The sequence below is a fragment of the Odocoileus virginianus genome, chromosome 22, assembly GCF_023699985.2.
Source record: "Odocoileus virginianus isolate 20LAN1187 ecotype Illinois chromosome 22, Ovbor_1.2, whole genome shotgun sequence".
Taxonomy (NCBI): Eukaryota; Metazoa; Chordata; class Mammalia; order Artiodactyla; family Cervidae; genus Odocoileus; species Odocoileus virginianus.
Genome location: NC_069695.1, coordinates 51,430 through 70,049, shown reverse-complemented (window position 1 = coordinate 70,049; position 18,620 = coordinate 51,430). Strand labels below are relative to the sequence as shown.

Genomic DNA, 18,620 nt, shown 5'->3' with positions numbered 1-18,620 from the left:
AGGCTGATGATGCTTCTCAATCAGGATAATGGGCAATCGCAGCAGGGCCTATCTGCCAGATGTACTGGGGAGACAGGTGGAGAGTCACTGGTTTTAATAAAGCTTAATGTTCACCGTCAAGAGTAAAGAGATCTTATGGTGCTTATTAATTACATTTAGGAGGATATTAAAATATCACTGAACTTAATCATAAGTTTTCACTACAAAGAGAAATGATACTTCATTGTCATTTATATTGCAGTGGTGTATAACAACAGTGCATGTAGAAAACAGAGTCCAAGTGAATCCTGCTATCAAACTAAAGCTCCAACCGATGAGGATGACTATTCACCTCATATCCAGTACATTTAGAACATAAATTTAAATATGTTTTTATAGTTATGAAAGCTCCCTCAATGGCATTTTTTTCTCTAGTTCAAAAAAATACTACTTCTCTCAGAATGCAAAATAAAGGCAATACTCTGTAAAGTTTATGGCCTGCTATAAGTGAAGAAACAGTGTAAAAGATTAAAAGAAGAAAATACAAAATTACAGCTCGGCTGGCCCAACAGTTTCACAACCTGGGTAGGGTATTTTTCATATGGATGTTTAAAAAAAAAACAAGCAAACACCCAATGCCAGAAGGTTCTCCAGAAAACCACTGAATTTACACCCAATGTTGTAGTTGGTCATACTGACTGGAGTGTATTCCTTTAAGAGTCTCAGTTTAATTCTGCTAAGATCTACTCCAAAGATGCACTTCAAACATATTGAACTACACTTATAAACAGATATCCTGTCTCATGCCCTAGCAATTCAATCTTCATTTTTAAAGAAACCATTATTAACCTGGAACTAACAGCTGAAGAATCTCTTCAGCCTATTTTGAAAACCTGCCGCAGTCCCCAAAACGATAGTATAGACATTGCAGATACACAGGCTGCATTCGTGTACTGCATTTGAGTCCTCTCTCAAATTCTGGGACAGATTCTCACCATTTATATATTTAAAGAGCAATAAAATAGAAAGGACAAAAGGACAATATTCCATTCCTGTGCATAACAGGCAGGGAGCAGCTGGAGTTATTAGCTGTATTACTGATACAAAGGGGCTTAGAAATAAAATTTGTCACCAAGGCAAACCACTGCAGGGGCACCATTCAAATAACCCAGGATCCCATTAAGGAAACTCTGCCAGTAAGTTTAATACCTGCAAGAAACAGCTCGGCTTTTCAAATGTATATTCACAGAGGAATAATTAGAAAGCTGAAACTTAAAGCAACATTCTCACAAATAAAATGCAGGGGAAAAATGAAGGAAAAAGTAGCATAAAGAAGTCTTGATATATGAACCTTGCTATCTGGTGTGTAAGTTTTAAGTCTTGAAGTATATTTCCCCCCACTGTCCAAGTCCTTTTCTGGCAAGCAGTTAGATGTGTATGAAGATGCATGAACCACTTCCGCCCCTTAGACCTGTATCACTAGGCTCCCTGCAGCTCTATACGCCATCACTGCCACACAGGATGTGAAAGGAAGATTTGAGAGTCCTAACTCACCAACAGAAGCAGCAGCGGCAATGAAAACCTCACGGCAGCACCAACTTGGGCAATTCTGTTTAGAAAGCCCGATTCTACTAACTCGGAGCTCATTCTGTTTCTCCATCCCAACCGCTTCCATCTCCCCACCCCTCACCGTCTTCCTTTCTGAAGTGGGCATCTTTTGTTCAATCCAATAATAGACAAAGAAGACGAGCAGAGCAGAGCAAGGAGGTACTTCGGCAGAACAACCCAGCAGAGGACTCAGGGGATTTACGGAGGTTAGCTTGGTGCCCTCAGGTTGATGAAAAGAACTGAGCTCTGAAGCCGTCAGTCTCTCAGAGCAGGCATCCCCTTTAACCTAGGGAGTCAGACCAGGGAGGCTGAAGCACTGGGACTGAGATAAACTGAGCTTCAGTATGGCTTATTACCTGGTCACGCCTTTAACTTCTTCCCATGCACTCTGGATTTTTAATGCTGTATAGATGAGGAAGTAATGATTATATTGGAACAAAAGGCATAAAGCAGGACTGCTCCAGGTAAACCGGGGTTACTGCATGTGCAGGGCAGCTGCCTTTATAAAAAATACTATTACTACAAACTATTTCTACAGCATAGTTTTTACCCTATATAGCATCAATTAGGAGAAGACAATGGCACCCCACTCCAGTACTCTTGCCTGGAAAATCCCATGGACGGAGGAACCTGGTGGGCTACAGTCCACGGGGTCACGAAGAGTCGGACACAACTGAGCGACTTCACTTTTACTTTTCACTTTCATGCACTGGAGAAGGAAATGGCAGCACACGCCAGTGTTCTTGCCTGGAGAATCCCAGAGACGGTGGAGGCTGGTGGGCTGCTGTCTATGGGGTCACACAGAGCTGGACACGACTGATGTGACTTAGCAGCAGCAGCATCAATTAACTATGTATAGTTTTCACACTGAGCATAAGTGAGGTATAGGACTGGCACATGCAGTGAACATCCTTTGCTCGTGGGTGGTGCTGCAGTGAGGGGCTGTCAGGGCGTCACAGGCCCGAGCGCTAACACATCGCTCTTTCTCTCTTGGCCTGAATGATGCGCACGGTTTGTTCTAGGCCTCTGCGGTCTCTTCTTTGCTATTATTTTGTGCTCTGATGAACACTTTTATTCCCATGATGGTTATGCAAAGAAATGCAAGGAATAAGCCCAGAGATACCACACACATGCCAGGAAGAACATCACGCTAGATATTAAATTTGAGTTTGGTAATGGCTCAAAGCCTGTTGTAAAAATAATCAAGCAAGCATAGGTAACAAAAATAAAGACAGATTAAACTAGACTACAACAAAATTTAAAACTTCTGTGCAAAGGACATAATCGACAAAGTCAAAAGCAACGTACAGTATGGCAGAAAATATCTGCAAATCATCTTATCTGATAAGAGGTTAAAGTCTAACATACATAAAGAACACCACCACTCAACAACAACAAAAACAACCCAATTTACACATGGGCAAAGGACTTGACCAGACATTTCCTTAAAAAAGACATACAAATAGGCAAAAGCACATGAAAAATGATCAACATCAGTAATAAGCATATCAAAACAATAAGATCCACTTTCCATCCATCAGGGTGGCTACCATCAAAAAAAAAAGAAAAGAAGAGTTGGTGAATCTTCTGCACTATCAATACGAATAAACTGGTACAACTGCTATGAAAATCACTAGAGCAGTTCCTCAAAATAGTAAAACTATAACCAGCATATGATCCAGAAATTTCATTTCTGGGCATGTATCTCAAAGACTGAAAACAGAGCCTTGACTGGATAAAATGAACACCCATGTTGTAGCAACAATTTGCACAGTGGCCAAACGTGGGACAACCTAAGTGCCCACAGAGGGATGAACGGACAGACAACATGTGATACATGCATTCAATGGAATATCATTCAGCCTTCAAAAGGAAGGGAATTCTGATCTGTGCTCCAATATGGATGAACCTTGAGGACATTACACTAAGCGAAATCAGCCAGTTACTGAAAGACAAATATTATGTGATTTCACTTACATGAGGTACCCAGAGTGGCCAAATTCAGAGAGATAGATAGTAGATAGTGGATTCCAGGGGCTGAGGGGAAGGGAAAATGGGGGAAATATTGTTTAATGGGTACAGAATTTCAGTTATGCACGATGAGAAAGTTCTGGAGACCAGCCGTACAACAATGTGAAATCACTTAATAAAACTAAACTGTGCACTGTAAGCCCCAGCAAGATGGCGGGCGCCGGAGCGGCTGCGAGGAGACCCCACGTCCAAGGGCGAAGGAGGAGCCCCAGCAAGATGGGAGGTGCCGGAGCGGCTGTGAGGAGACACCCCATGTCCAAGGGCGAAGGAGAAGCCCCAGCAAGATGGGAGGCGCCGGAGCGGCTGAGAGGAGACCCTACGTCCAAGGGCGAAGGAGAAGCCCCAGCAAGATGGGAGGCGCCGGAGCGGCTGTGAGGAGACACCCCATGTCCAAGGGCGAAGGAGGAGCCCCAGCAAGATGGGAGGCGCCGGAGTGGCTGTGAGGAGACACCCCATGTCCAAGGGCGAAGGAGAAGCCCCAGCAAGAGGGTAGGCGCTGGAGCTGTGAGGAGAGACCCCATGTCCAAGGGCGAAGGAGAAGCCCCAGCAAGATGGGAGGCGCCGGAGCGGCTGAGAGGAGACCTTACGTCCAAGGGCGAAGGAGGAGCCCCAGCAAGATGGGAGGCGCCGGAGCGGCTGTGAGGAGACACCCCATGTCCAAGGGCGAAGGAGGAGCCCCAGCAAGAGGGGAGGCGCCAGAGCTGTGAGGAGAGACCCCACGTCCAAGGGCGAAGGAGCCCCAGCAAGATGGGAGGCGCCAGAGCTGTGAGGAGAGACCCCACGTCCAAGGGCGAAGGAGCCCCAGCAAGATGGGAGGCGCCGGAGCGGCTGTGAGGAGACACCCCATGTCCAAGGGCGAAGGAGAAGCCCCAGCAAGATGGGAGGCGCCGGAGCTGTGAGGAGAGACCCCATGTCCAAGGGCAAAGGAGAAGCCCCAGCAAGATGGGAGGCGCCGGAGCTGTGAGGAGAGACCCCATGTCCAAGGGCGAAGGAGGAGCCCCAGCAAGATGGGAGGCGCCGGAGCTGTGAGGAGAGACCCCATGTCCAAGGGCGAAGGAGGAGCCCCAGCAAGATGGAGGGCGCCGGAGCGGCTGCGAGGAGATCCCACGTCCAAGGGCGAAGGAGGAGCCCCAGCAAGAGGGTAGGAGGGGCGAAACTGTGTTTAGACTCAAACCCCATTCCCACCAGAGACGCTCAGGGCACTCAAACAAACCTTGTGCGCACCAGGACCCAGGGACCCCACACGACTGAGACAGAGCTGTGTGTGAGCATCTCCTGAGGAGGTCCGGGTCAGCAGTGGCCTGCCGCAGGGGCGGGGGCTCTGGTGCAGCAGACCTGGGCATGGCATAAGCCCTCTTGGAGGAGGTCGCCATTCACCCACCACAGAGCTGCCAGAACTTACACAGGACTGGGGAGTAGACCCTTGGAGGCACAGCAGAACCTTGTGCACCAGGACCCAGGAGAAAGGAGCCGTGACCCCACAGGACACTGACCCAGACTCGCCGTGAGTGTTCAGGAGTCTCTGGCGGAGGCGTGGGTCGGTGATGGCCTGCTGCAGGGCTGGGGGCATGAGTGTAACAGTGCCTGCATGGGACCTTTGGAAGGAGGTGACATTATCTTCATTACCTCCACCACAGCTTGGCCCCAGGTCAAATAACAGAGAGGGAACACAGCCCCGCCCTTCAACAGAAAATTAGATTAACAACTTACTGAGCATGCCCTCCCCGCCTCCCCCGCCACCCCAATCAGAGCAAGACCCAGTTTCCCCTTCAGTCAGTCTCTCCCATCAGGAAGCTTCCGTAAGCCTCTTATCCTTCTCCATCAGAGGGCTGACTGACTGAAAACCACAATCACAGAAAGCTAACCAATCTGATCACATGCACCACTGCCTTGTCTAACTCAATGAAACTATGAGCCATGCCGTGTGGGGCCACCCAAGACGGATGAGTCATGGTGGAAAGGTCTGACAAAACGTGGTCCACTGGAGAAGGGAATGGCAAACCACTTCAGTATTCTTGCCTTGAGAACCCCATGAACAGTATGAAAAGGCAAAAAGATAGGACACTGAAAGATGAACTCCCCAGGTTGATAGGTGCCCAATATGCTACTGGAGAAGAGTGGAGAAGTAACTCCAGAAAGACTGAAGAGATGGAGCCAAAGCAAAACCACACCCAGTTGTGGATGTGACTGGTGATGGAAGTAAAGTCCGATGCTGTAAAGAGCAATATTGCATAGGAACCTGGAATGTTAGGTCCATGGATCAAGGCAAATTGGAAGTGCTCAAATAGGAGATGGCAAGAGTGAACATAGACATTTTAGAAATTAGGAAACTAAAATGGACTGGAATGGGTGAATTTAACTCAGATGACCATTATATCTACCGCTGTGGGCAAGAATCCCTTAGAAGAAATGTAATAGCCATCATAGTCAACAAGAGTCCAAAATGAAGTACTTGGATGCAGTCTCAAAAACAACAGAATGATCTCTCTTCATTTCCAAGGCAAACCATTCAATATCACAGTAATCCAAGTCTATGCCCCAACCAGTAATGCTGAAGAAGCTGAAGTTGAACAGTTCTATGAAGACCTATAAGACCTTCTAAAAGTAACACCCAAAAAAGATGTCCTCTTCATTATAGGGAAGTGGAATGCAAAAATAGGAAGTCAAGAAATACCTGGAGTATCAGGCAGATTTGGCCTTGGAGTACAGAATGAAGCAGGGCAAAGGCTAACAGAGTTTTGCCAAGAGAACACACTGGTCATAGCAAACACCCTCTTCCAACAACACAAGAGAAGGCTCTACACATGGGCATCACCAGATGGTCAACACCAAAATAAAACTGATTATGTACTTTGCAGCCAAAGATGGAGAAGCTCTATACAGTCAGCAAAAATAAGAGCAGGAGCTGACTGTGGCTCAGATTATGAACTACTTATTTGCCAAATTCAGACTTAAATTGAAGAGAGTAGGGAAAACCATTAGACCATTCAGGTATGACATAAATCAAACTCCTTACAATTATAGAATGGAAGTGAGAAATAGATTCAAGGGATTAGATCTGATAGACAGAGTGCCTGCAAGAACTATGGATGGAGTTTCATGACATTGTACAGGAGACAGGGATCAAGACCATCCCCAAGAAAAGGAAATGCAAGAAGACAAAATGGTTATCTGAGGAGGCCTTACAAATAGCTGTGAAAAGAAGAGAAGCAAAAGGCACAGGAGAAAAGGAAAGATACACCCATTTGAATGCAGAGTTCCAAAGAATAGCAAAGAGAAATAAGAAAGCCTTCCTCAGTGATCAATAAAGAAATAGATGATAACAATAGAATGGGAAACACTACAGATCTCTTCAAGAAAATTAGAGATACCAAGGGAACATTTCATGCAAAGATGGGTACAATAAAGGACAGAAATGGTATGGACCTAACAGAAGCAGAAGATATTAAGAAGAGGTGGCAAGAATACACAGAAGAAACTATACAAAAAAGATCTTCACAACCCAGATAATCATGATGGTGTGATCACTCACCTACAGCCAGACATCCTGGAATGTGAAGTCATGTGGGCCTTAGGAGGTATTACTATAAATAAAGCCAGTGGAGGTGATGGAGTTCCAGTTGAGCTATTTCAAATCCTAAAAGATGACGCTGTGAAAGTGCTGCACACAATATGCCAGCAAATTTGGAAAACTCAGTAGTGGCCACAGGACTGGAAAAGATCAGTTTTCATTCCAATCCCAAAGAAAGGCAATGCCAAAGAATGCTCAAAATACTGCATAATTGCACTCATCTCACATGCTAGCAAAGTAATGCTCAAAATGCTCCAAGCTAGGCTTCAACAGTATGTGAACCGTGAACTTCCAGATGTTCAAGCTGGATTTAGAAAAGGCAGAGGAATCAGGTCAAATTGCCAACATCCACTGGATCATCAAAAAAGCAAGAGAGTTCCAGAAAAACATTTACTTCTGCTTTATTGACTATGCCAAAGCCTTTGACTGTGTAGATGACAACAAACTGTGGAAAAGTCTTCAAGAGATGGGAATACCAGACCACCTGACCTGTCTCATGATAAATCTGTAAGCAGGTCAGGAAGCAACAGTTACAATGGACATGGAACAACAGACTGGTTCCAAATAGGAAAAGGAGTACCTCAAGGCTGTATATTGTCACCCTACCTATTTAACTTATGTGCAGAGTATCTCATGAGAAACGCTGGGCTGGAGGAAGCACAAGCTGGAATCAAGACTGCCAGCAGAAATATCAATAACCTCAGATATGTGGAAGGAAATGGCCACCCACTCAGTATTCTTGCCTAGAGAATCCTGTGGACAGAGGAGCCTGGCGGGCTGCTGTCCATAGGGTCACATAAAGTCGGACACGACTGAAGCGACTTAGCATGCGTGCATGCCTTGGAGAAGGAAATGGCAACCTACTCCAGAATTCTTGCCTTGAGAACTCCAGGGATGGAGGAGCCTGGTGGGCTGCCATCTATGGGGTCGCACAGAGTCGGACACGACTGCAGTGACTGAGCAGCAGCAGCAGACATGCAGATGACACCACCCTTATGGCAGAAAACGGAGAACTAAAGAGCCTCCTGATGAAAGTGAAAGAGGAGGGTGAAAAAGTTGGCTTAAAATTCAACATTCAGAAAACTAAGATCATGGCATCTGGTCCCATCACTTCATGGCAAATAGATGGGGAAACAGTCACAGACTATCTTTTTGGGCTCCAAAATCACTGCAGATGGTGATTGTAGCCATGAAATTAAAAGATGCTTGCTCCTTGGAAAAAAAGTTATGACTAACCTAGATAGCATATTAAAAATCAGAGACATTATTTTGCCAAGAAGGTTCATCTAATCAAAACTATGGTTTTTCCAGTAGTCATGTATGGATGTGAGAGCTAGACTGTAAAGAAAGCTGAGTGCCAAAGAATTGATGCTTTTGAACTGTGGTGTTGGAGAAGATTCTAGAGAGTCCCTTGGACTGCAACAAGATCCAACCAGTCCATCCTAAAGGAAATCAGCCCTGAATATTCATTGGAAGGACTGATGCTGAAGCTAAAACTCCAATACTTTGGCCACCTGATGCAAAGAACTGACTCACTGGAAAAGACCCTGATGCTGGGAAAAATTGAAGGCACGAGGAGAAGGGGATGACAGAGGATGAGATGGTTGGGTGGCATCAATGACTCGATGGACGAGTTTGAGTAAACTCTGGGAGTTGGTGATGAACAGGGAAGCCTGGCATGCTGTAGTCCATGGGGTCGCAAAGAGTCGGACACGACTGAGCAACTGAACTGAGCTGAACTATACACTTTAAAACGATTAAGGTGGGATTTTTATGTTATATATATATTGCTATAATTTTTTCAAGGAAAATTTTAAAATTAAAAAGGAAAACGATAGTAGAAGCTGACAATGTGGATTTAGTGCAAAGTGCTGTGACGTGGTGAGGGGCCCTGCAACATCACAGCAGCCTGGGAAGACTGACCTTAGAGGAAGCAGGAAAAAACTGTGCCTGGGAGCACAGAAGAACTTCAGAGGGTCAAAGTGAACTGAAGCCTGAACGTTAAGGGTATGGCACCAGGAAGCCCTGAGGACGATGCTGCCATCACCCTGGTGGTGAGGGTTTAGTCAGTGCCTCGTCTCCAGACACACATTCTACCTCACTTTTCACTCTACAGAATGCACCTGCGTAAAAAAGGCAGTCAAGATTCCTAACGCTTAGGCAGTAATTCACTTCTGGAAGTAACATCTAAAATATTACATCTCCAGTAGAACCAAAGTTCATGGCTCTTCACTTATTTGCCAACAGAATGTACACTATAGTTTTGTATTTAAAGTTCTCCATATTAAGGTTCCCTAAAGCTATTTGCTAGAAATTTCTTTATCCAAAATCAATGGTTTCTGAAATTCTATTTATCACACTCCAGATATGAGGGCATTGGGCTTTTTTACCTCTCTGCTTTGCCCATATCCATTTATCTGCCAAAAATACTCTTCCCCACCCTCTAAGTTTCCTAATTGAAATTATGCTCTTCATTCAGGGTTCAGCCCATATGGTGACCTTGCACAATGTGTTCTCGGTCACTGAAGCTAGAAGTGAAGCGGCCTCTGTTCTGTATTCACAAAGCCCTTAACCACACGCTGCCTTGTATTACAGTTATTTTGTCTTACAACCTGAAAGCTGGGGCCATCTGTCAGAGCCAGATCCTTCCAGGGCTGGAATATCTGTTATAAGTTATACATTAGAATCGCACACTCAGTGCCTGAATTTGCTCCAAAACACTCTGATAGAGAGTCGTCCATCTCTAGAGGTGGGGCATCACCAAGTCTGGAAGAGGCAATGCCATTTGTCTTGGGTCCCTGATAACATCTGGGAATGCTTTATGGATAGTGAGAGTGCTCACTACGTAATTTCTTCTCAAGAAATGATCTGTGTATTAAATGTATACACATACAAAAACATGAAACCTAGGTATGCCATGTTACTGCTAGTCTTTCAGAGCTAGTTTCCTCCTCTGTAAGACAGAAATAATTACATTTTCCTCATATCACTGCCATGAAAGTAATGTAATAACATATGTACAACTCCAAATACACTGTGTACAGTAAGTGACCTTTTAATACTCAGTGGTAAAGAATCTGCCTGCCAATGCAGGAGGCCTGGGTTTGATCCCTGGGTCAGGAAGATCCCCTGGAGAAGGGAATGGCAACCCACTCCAATATTCTTGCCTGGAGAATCCCATGGAAAGAGGGGCCTGGTGGGCTACAGCCCATGGGGGTTGCAAAGAGTCGGACATGACTGAGCTACTAATATACACATTATATCAATTTAATACTTTGTCAATAATCAGTAATCCTTCACTTTCCTCACTTGCTACATAATTTAATCTGGCTTTTCCCTAGTTTTGGGTATAAGTCTTTTCTATGGCAAACAGTGCAATCCTCTAAATGGTTTCTGGAAACTTTCAGGGACCCCAGAAGGGAGGAGATAAACATGACTGCATTAAATTCCTTAAACCAGTTGTACTGAACATTTCTAAACAAAGACATTCCAGAATTTTCCAGAGAAAAATGGTGACTATTTTTAAATAAGCAACATGAAAGTCTGGGAAAGAGAGAAAGTAGTTTTGGGACAAAGAACACAGGACTTCCGGAGTGGATCAAGGGCTGATGCTGTTGCCAGAAGGTGGAAAACAAGACGCTCAAAGGAGGCTTCTTTTCCTTCCCCTCTCTCTATCCCTCCCTCCCTTCTTTCCTGCCTCCTCCCCAGCCCTCACCTTTTCTTCCTTCTTCTTCTTCTTTTTTTTTTTGACAAAACAGCATATTATTAGAGAGGAAGGGAAGAAAGGTAATTTGAGGGGTGGGTGTTGAGGGGAACATTCTGCCAATTAAGTCTTAGATGAAAGACTGCGGGTGACGGGAAGGAGACAGGAACAACAGTGCTGAGAGGAACGGGTCCACGAGGAGCTGCCAGGAAACAGACGTGAGCAGGAGGCTGGCGCATCTGCAAGGAGACAGACAGGCGCAGAGTCCTCGCTCAGCAAGCACTCACTGAATGAAAGCAGGGAAGACCAAGTCGGGAAGTGGGGGAAAGGTCCTGAATTCTGGGATCCAATGCTGAAAAATCTCAAGTGGAATGTGAGTACAAGGTAACCACGGTCGGCAAAGCTGACGCAGCCCCAGACTTCCTGTTTGGGGCCTTGCTTGGGGATACCTTGCTTCATCATGATGTTCCTGAATTTGCTCTTGACTCCGTGGCCCCAAGCAGAAGTCCTTCCAGAGCAGACCCAAAGCCTCAGAATTTCAGTGTCACCACGCTACTGAAGCGTGTCCCCTAGAAAGAGAGCCTTCTCTATGTAGAAGGTTCTTCTGTCAAACACAGACGTGAGACTATCTGCTGCCTCTCCTGACATAAACAAGAAGCCACTGTGCCAGCCATGCGGTTGGCGACGTGTGCCCGGGTGTCGGTGCCCATCGGCGCCCATCGGCCCCGCACCAGCCTCTCCTAGCGGAAAGCCGCTCCTGCCTCACTCCCTGTCTCAGCGTTTTCTCTTCGAGGAAATGGCTCTGCTCTGTACCTTTAACAAAGGCCCCTGGCCCCAAACACTTCTTTTCTGACCAAAGATGCCCTAACTCTTGGCTCACTCCCTTCTAATCAATATCTCTTTCTTCTGTAGATCCTAAATTAATATTATTCAAAAGTTTGCAACAACCACAAAGATAGGATTAGACATAAAGCCACTTTTCTGAATAGGCTATCAGAATTACAAAACCAGGACCTGGGGTAATTCTCTAGGGAGACGCAGGGAAGGGCAGTGGCGATTCACAGCCCTGAGACCCAGGAGCTGCCGCCTGACCTACTCAACCTTTCTCAGGCTCCGTGATGTGAACGAGTCGAAGTCTCTTAGGGCCACAAGGTCCTCGTGGTAAAATGAGGCAGTGAGCATATCTTGCTGTGGAAAACAATGTCCACGTCACAGTGCCGAGATAAAGATCATGTGAACTAACACGCGGAGGATCCTGTAAACACGCTGGCCTGATACCAGTGTTGGCGGAGCTGCGACTGGGGCAGCCTGTGCCCAGCATCCTGAGCCTCCCACTCAAGTGTGAGCCTCTGTCTCGCTCTGCCTTTTCCAGAGCACAGACAGGCCTCTGCCCTCTGAGCTGCCTGTGTGTCTCTGAGCCCACAGCTCAAATACCCAACAGCTGGTGTGATTCTGCTGCAACACGCAGCCTGGTTCTGACTTGGGCGGACAGGTCATTACCCTGCTCTGTGAACGACCTTGCTCCGTGTGGGCCCGCGTGCTGGGCTCCAGCTTAGACAGTCTGCCCTGGGGGCTCAGATGGTAAAGGACCCGCCTGCAGTGCAGGAGACCCAGGTTTGATCCCTGGGTCTGGACGATCCCCTGCAGGAGGAGCAGCTACCCCCTCCAGTGTTCTTCCCTGGGAAATCCCATGGAGAGGAGCCTAGTGGCTTAAGAGTCCATGGGGTCGCAAAGAATCAGACGTGGCACTTCCACTTGTACTTTCAAGCAGATCTAGGGACATCCATGCCTTCCAACCATGATATCATCCCTCACAGTGCTCATGACTGAAATGAAATGGTAACAAAATCTCAAAAGGAGCTTGGCTTTTCCCCGGGGTTACTGCCCACTTCTCCTCCCCTATCCAAGTGCACTTAAGAGAGAGGGCGAGACTGAGAACCACCTCCTGACCTCCCATTTCACTTACGCCTCCTCCCTTCCTTTATGAGTCACACATGCAGCACTGGAGAAGCGAAGCAGCGGAGCAAGACTCACACTGAAGGCAGCACCCTCGCGCCTTCTCACGCACCCCGCAGGCAACTGCTCCAGCCCTCCTGGTCTGCACCTGCCGCTGGCTTTTCCCCGTGACGTGGGTCGGCGTCTCGATGCTGCTCATCTCTACTGATGCATCAGTTTAAAACATCACTTACGTTTGCTTTTATTTCCAATATTCTGGGAGGTGGGTCATAGAGGATCCTGCTGTGATTTATGTCAGAGAGTGTTTTGCCTATGTTCTCCTCTAGGAGTTTTATAGTTTCTGGTCTTACATTTAGATCTTTAATCCATTTTGAGTTTATTTTTGTGTATGGTGTTAGAAAGTGTTCTAGTTTCATTCTTTTACAAGTGGTTGACCAGTTTTCCCAGCACCACTTGTTAAAGAGGTTGTCTTTTTCCCATTGTATCTCCTTGCCTCCTTTGTCGAAGATAAGGTGTCCATAGGTTTGTGGATTTATCTCTGGGCTTTCTATTCTGTTCCATTGATCTATATTTCTGACTTTGTGCCAGTACCATACTGTCTTGATGAGTGTGGCTTTGTAGTAGAGCCTGAAGTCAGGCAGCTTGATTCCTCCAGTTCCGTTCTTCTTTCTCAAGATTACTTTGGCTATTCGAGGTTTTTCATATTTCCATACAAATTGTGAAATTATTTGTTCTAGTTCTGTGAAAAATACCATTGGTAGCTTGATAGGGATTGCATTGAATCTATAGATTGCTTTGGGTAGTATAGTCATTTTGACAATATTGATTCTTCCAATCCATGAACACAGTTTGTTTCTCCATCTATTTGTGTCCTCTTTGATTTCTTTCATCAGTGTTTTATAGTTTTCTATGTATAGGTCTTTTGTTTCTTTAGGTAGATATACTCCTAAGTATTTTATTCTTTTTGTTGCAATGGTGAATGGTATTGTTTCCTTAATTTCTCTGTTTTCTCATTGTTAGTATATAGGAATGCAAGGGATTTCTGTGTGTTAATTTTATATCCTGCAACTTCACTATATTCGTTGATTAGCTCTAGTAATTTTCTGGTAGACTCTTTAGGGTTTTCTATGTAGAGGATCATGTCATCTGCAAATAGCGAGAGTTTCACTTCTTCTTTTCCTATCTGGATTCCTTTTACTTCTTTTTCTGCTCTGATTGCTGTGGCCAAAACTCCCAAAACCATGTTGAATAGTAGTGGTGAGAGTGGGCACCCTTGTCTTGTTCCTGATTTTAGGGGAAATGCTTTCAATTTTTCACCATTAAGGGTAGTGCTTGCTATGGGTTTGTCATATATAGCTTTTATTATGTTGAGGTATGTTCCTTCTATTCCTGCTTTCTGGAGAGTTTTAATCATAAATGGATGTTGAATTTGGACAAATGGGACCTAATTAAACTTAAAAGTTTTTGCACAACAAAGGAAACTATAAGCAAGGTGAAAAGACAGCCCTCAGATTGGGAGAAAATAATAGCAAATGAAGAAACAGACAAAGGATTAATCTCAAAAATATACAAGCAACTCCTGCAGCTCAATTCCAGAAAAATAATATGGACCCAATCAAAAAATGGGCCAAAGAACTAAACAGACATTTCTCCAAAGAAGACATACAGATGACTAACAAACACATGAAAAGATGCTCAACATCACTCATTATCAGAGAAATGCAAATCAAAACCACAATGAGGTACCATTACACACCAGTCAGAATGGCTGCTATCCAAAAGTCTACAAGCAATAAATGCTGGAGAGGGTGTGGAGAAAAGGGAACCCTCTTACACTGTTGGTGGGAATGCAAACTAGTACAGCCGCTATGGAGAACAGTGTGGAGATTTCTTAAAAAAACTGGAAATAGAACTGCCGTATGACCCAGCAATCCCACTCCTGGGCATACACACCGAGGAAACCAGATCTGAAAGAGACACGTGCACCCCAATGTTCATCACAGCACTGTTTATAATAGCCAGGACATGGAAGCAACCTAGATGCCCAACAGCAGATGAATGGATAAGGAAGCTATGGTACATACACACCATGGAATATTACTCAGCCATTAAAAAGAATTCATTTGAATCAGTTCTAATGAGATGGATGAAACTGGAGCCCATTATACAGAGTGAAGTAAGCCAGAAAGATAAAGAACATTACAGCATACTAACACATATATATGGAATTTACAAAGATGGTAATGATACCCTATATGCAAAACAGAAAAAGAGACACAGATGTAAGCCTCTGTGGGAGAAGGCGAGGGTGGGATGTTTTGAGAGAACAGCATCGAAACATGTATATTATCTAGGGTGAAACAGATCACCAGCCCAGGTTGGATGCATGAGACAAGTGCTTGGGCCTGGTGCACTGGGAAGACCCAGAGGGAACGGGTAGAGAGGGAGGTGGGAGGGGGGATCAGGATGGGGAATACATGTAAATCCATGGCTGATTCATGTCAATGTATGACAAAACCCACTACAATATTGTAAAGTAATTAGCCTCCAACTAATAAAAATAAATGAAAAAAAAAAAAAAAACACACATCACTTATTGAGTTCCTGCTAGGAGACAGGGAGGATGTGGTTGACTTACACCAGACCCTACTCATGTCAATTTTAGGCAATTATTTTAGTTCTGTTTTTCCTTATGAATCAACTTTGAGGTATAATTTATATACAAGAAAATGAAACCATTTTAAGTATCCAGTTAAATGCACACTGACAAATGATTCACCCATGTATCCGTCAGCACAGTCAAGACACGGAACACTTCCATCACTCCAGAAGTTTCCACATACCCATTTACAGTCATGCTCACCATAATTCCCAGGCCCAGACAACCACTGGTCAGCTTTCTCTGACTGTAGACTAATTCTATCTGTCCTAGAATTTTACATAAATGGAATAATACAATATGTACTCTTAATGCACCAGGTTTCTTTCACTCATTATAAAATATCTGAAATTCATCCATGTAGTTGAGTTCATCAGTCATTCATTTCTTTTTATTAATAAGAAGTTTTCTATTTTATGCATATAGCATAATTTACCATTCAAGTGCTGAAAAACATCTGGGTGGTTTCCAGATTTTGATTATTAATAAAGAAACTGTTAGTCACTCAGTCGTGTCTGACTCTTTGCAATCCCATGAACTATGTGGCCCACCAAGCTCCTCTGTTCCTGGAATTCTCCAGGCAAGAATACTGGAGTTGGCTGCCATTCCCTTCTTGAGGGGATCTTCCTGACCCAAGGATCAAAGTAGGGTCTCCTGCATTGCAGGCAGATTCTTTACCATCTGAGCCACAAAGCTACTATGAAAATTCCCATACAAGTCTTTCTGTGGACCTATTTTTCCCTTCTCTTGGATAGATGGCTAGGAATAGAACTGCTATACAATTCAAAATATCAATCAGAGGGTGGTGTTTATTTAGTTTTTTGGTTTTTTTTTTTTTAGGTTTTTAAGACAGCCTTGTTTTCCTCTAAGTCTAACTCCCAAATAGGACAGTTGCCAGTAAGTTGTGGGTGTGTAATAAAAATCGCTAGGTCATATTTTGGGACGAGCAGGAGAGGGGCCTGTCTCTGCCCTCTGGGCCGGGGTGGAAGGGAGCTACAAATGCCAGAGTGGAAGACAGCTTTTCTAAGAGTCAGAAGCACCTGATCACAGCAACCGCCTCTGTCTCTTCGCAGGGGTCCGCAGGTTTTCCCCGGGAGTGAAATCCTTTCTGCACAGGGATGGGGGAGGAGGGAGAGGATGTGGGGAGACTGCCAGCTCCATCACTGGACACAGACGGTCAGGTCGCCCCCAGCCCCCTCCGCATTCCTGCACATTCCGTCACCGTCCGACGGTGTCTGAGCCGTCAGGGCCCTGCCTTTGGCAGGACTGCTGAGAGAGTCTGGCTGCTGCCTCCTCTCTCGGGTTATCCATCTTCCAGGAATCTGTTGAACCTGCATTTGCTGATGATCGTTTTTCTATTCTCTTTCACTTTGGCTGGGTTTGTTATTTTATTGAAGAGTTGGTAGACAGGAGAAAAATGATTATCTTTGGTTTGCAGTCCTCACCCAGAAATCAATGAATTTGATTCAGTGCAGATATCAAGTATTAAATCTTATGACTGAACCGTCCCTGGCCAAGCTCATCAATGACTGCTGGTTAGCCCTTCGCACATCTTCAAGTCTCCTCCTACTTACTCTCTCCGTGACATCTCGGTGACCTTGTTTCCTGAATGTTCTCTGGATTTCCACAGCACTACTCTCACCTGGTTTCCTCCAATCTTAAGCTCCCCAAGAGCTCCAGAATGTGCTTCTCATTCCCCGCAATTCACCTGGTGCCTGGTTGGTGATCAACAAATATTCGCCGGATTGAATTGAGACCATGGATATTTAAAAATGCTTTGTGTTTTATGCTTGTTATTACTGATAATAACAGTGAAATTTGTACTTTGAAGAAGAAAACGTGCCAAGTAAAGACAAACCTCAAGCTAATCAGAGAAAACCAGATCTTTAGTTTGTGTAACATAAATTCATGATGCTGTGAAGAAATTAACGATGCCCATCTTCACGTGAGAAGTACATCCTCTTCATTCTTTGGCACTTCCTAAGGGTCAAAACCAATATAGATTTCTCCCATCAAAAAACAAGGCGGTGGCTGCCAGGGCTGGTGGAGAAATGAGTTTTTTTTAAGAGGAAACAGTTATGGAGGTGGATGTTAACGATAGCCGTCTAACAGCGTGAATGTACTTAGTGCTACTGGAGTCTACACTTAACAAGGGTTAAGATGGTAAACTTTATATCATTACATATGTGCGTGTTGTCGCTCAGTCGGGTCCAACTCCTTGCGACCCCATGGGCTGTAGCCCACCAGGCTCCTCCGGCCATGGGATTTCCCAGGCAAGAATACTGGAATGGGCTGCCATTTCCTTCTCCAATATTATGCATATCTGGCTACAATTTAAAAACATATATAAAGTCTCACATGTAAAAACGCTACCTTTCATCAGGATATTTTCCAAACAAAATTCTGATCTGTATCTAAACTTAAATTATGAAGAGGGTAAGGAGAGGCGTGTCAAACACAAGAAACACTCTGAAGGATAAGGAAACAGAGCTGCAGAGTGATATCAGCAATAGCAGTTTCCATCCATGGGCGCGTACTTGATGCCAGGCTCTCTGCTAAATGCTTTACATGGGTTAATTCATTCAGAACGACTACAGGAGACAGGAAGATTGGACATGTCAAGTCAGCTCCCGACAGTCTCACTGTCAGCAGTGAGTGGGAGAAACGGATCAACCCCAGGAGGTCTGGTCCAAAGCCCTGCTGTGACCCACCACGTGCCTGGCCAGTGTGGGGTCAGAGGGTGGCGAGGAGGACACGTTCAGACTTCCCGAAGCTTCAGGCTTAAGAGGCTAACAAGACAGACAGAACGAACGGCCGCCGGCGCAGCCTTTATGTGCCGAGCACAGCGGGAAGGAGAGCCCCCAGCAGCTGGCTGCAGAGGGAGGCAGGGTGCCTCAGATACCAGGGTGCGCAAGCCTGAGCTGCCTCAGAGGGAGGGGCGGCGGGGAGGACGTGTGGGCCAGCGCCGCGCCCAAGCCTGCACAGCTCCTGGCTGAACAAATTCTGACTAAGAAATAAAATTCGCCTATAGAAATGTATTCTATCTCTGACTGCATTTGAAAATAGACTGGCAAAAGAATCAACCTCACTTTCTTCCCCTCAAAGAAAAGAAA

The 18,620-nt window shown here is 45.2% G+C and overlaps 1 protein-coding gene across 1 annotated transcript in view; it reads right to left on the bottom strand.

Moving 5' to 3' along the window:
• PIGN (phosphatidylinositol glycan anchor biosynthesis class N) overlaps positions 1–18,620 on the bottom strand; it is a gene marked incomplete at its 5' end in the record, with an annotated part of 67,753 nt that overhangs the window by 7,549 nt on the left and 41,584 nt on the right. The window lies entirely within an intron of this gene.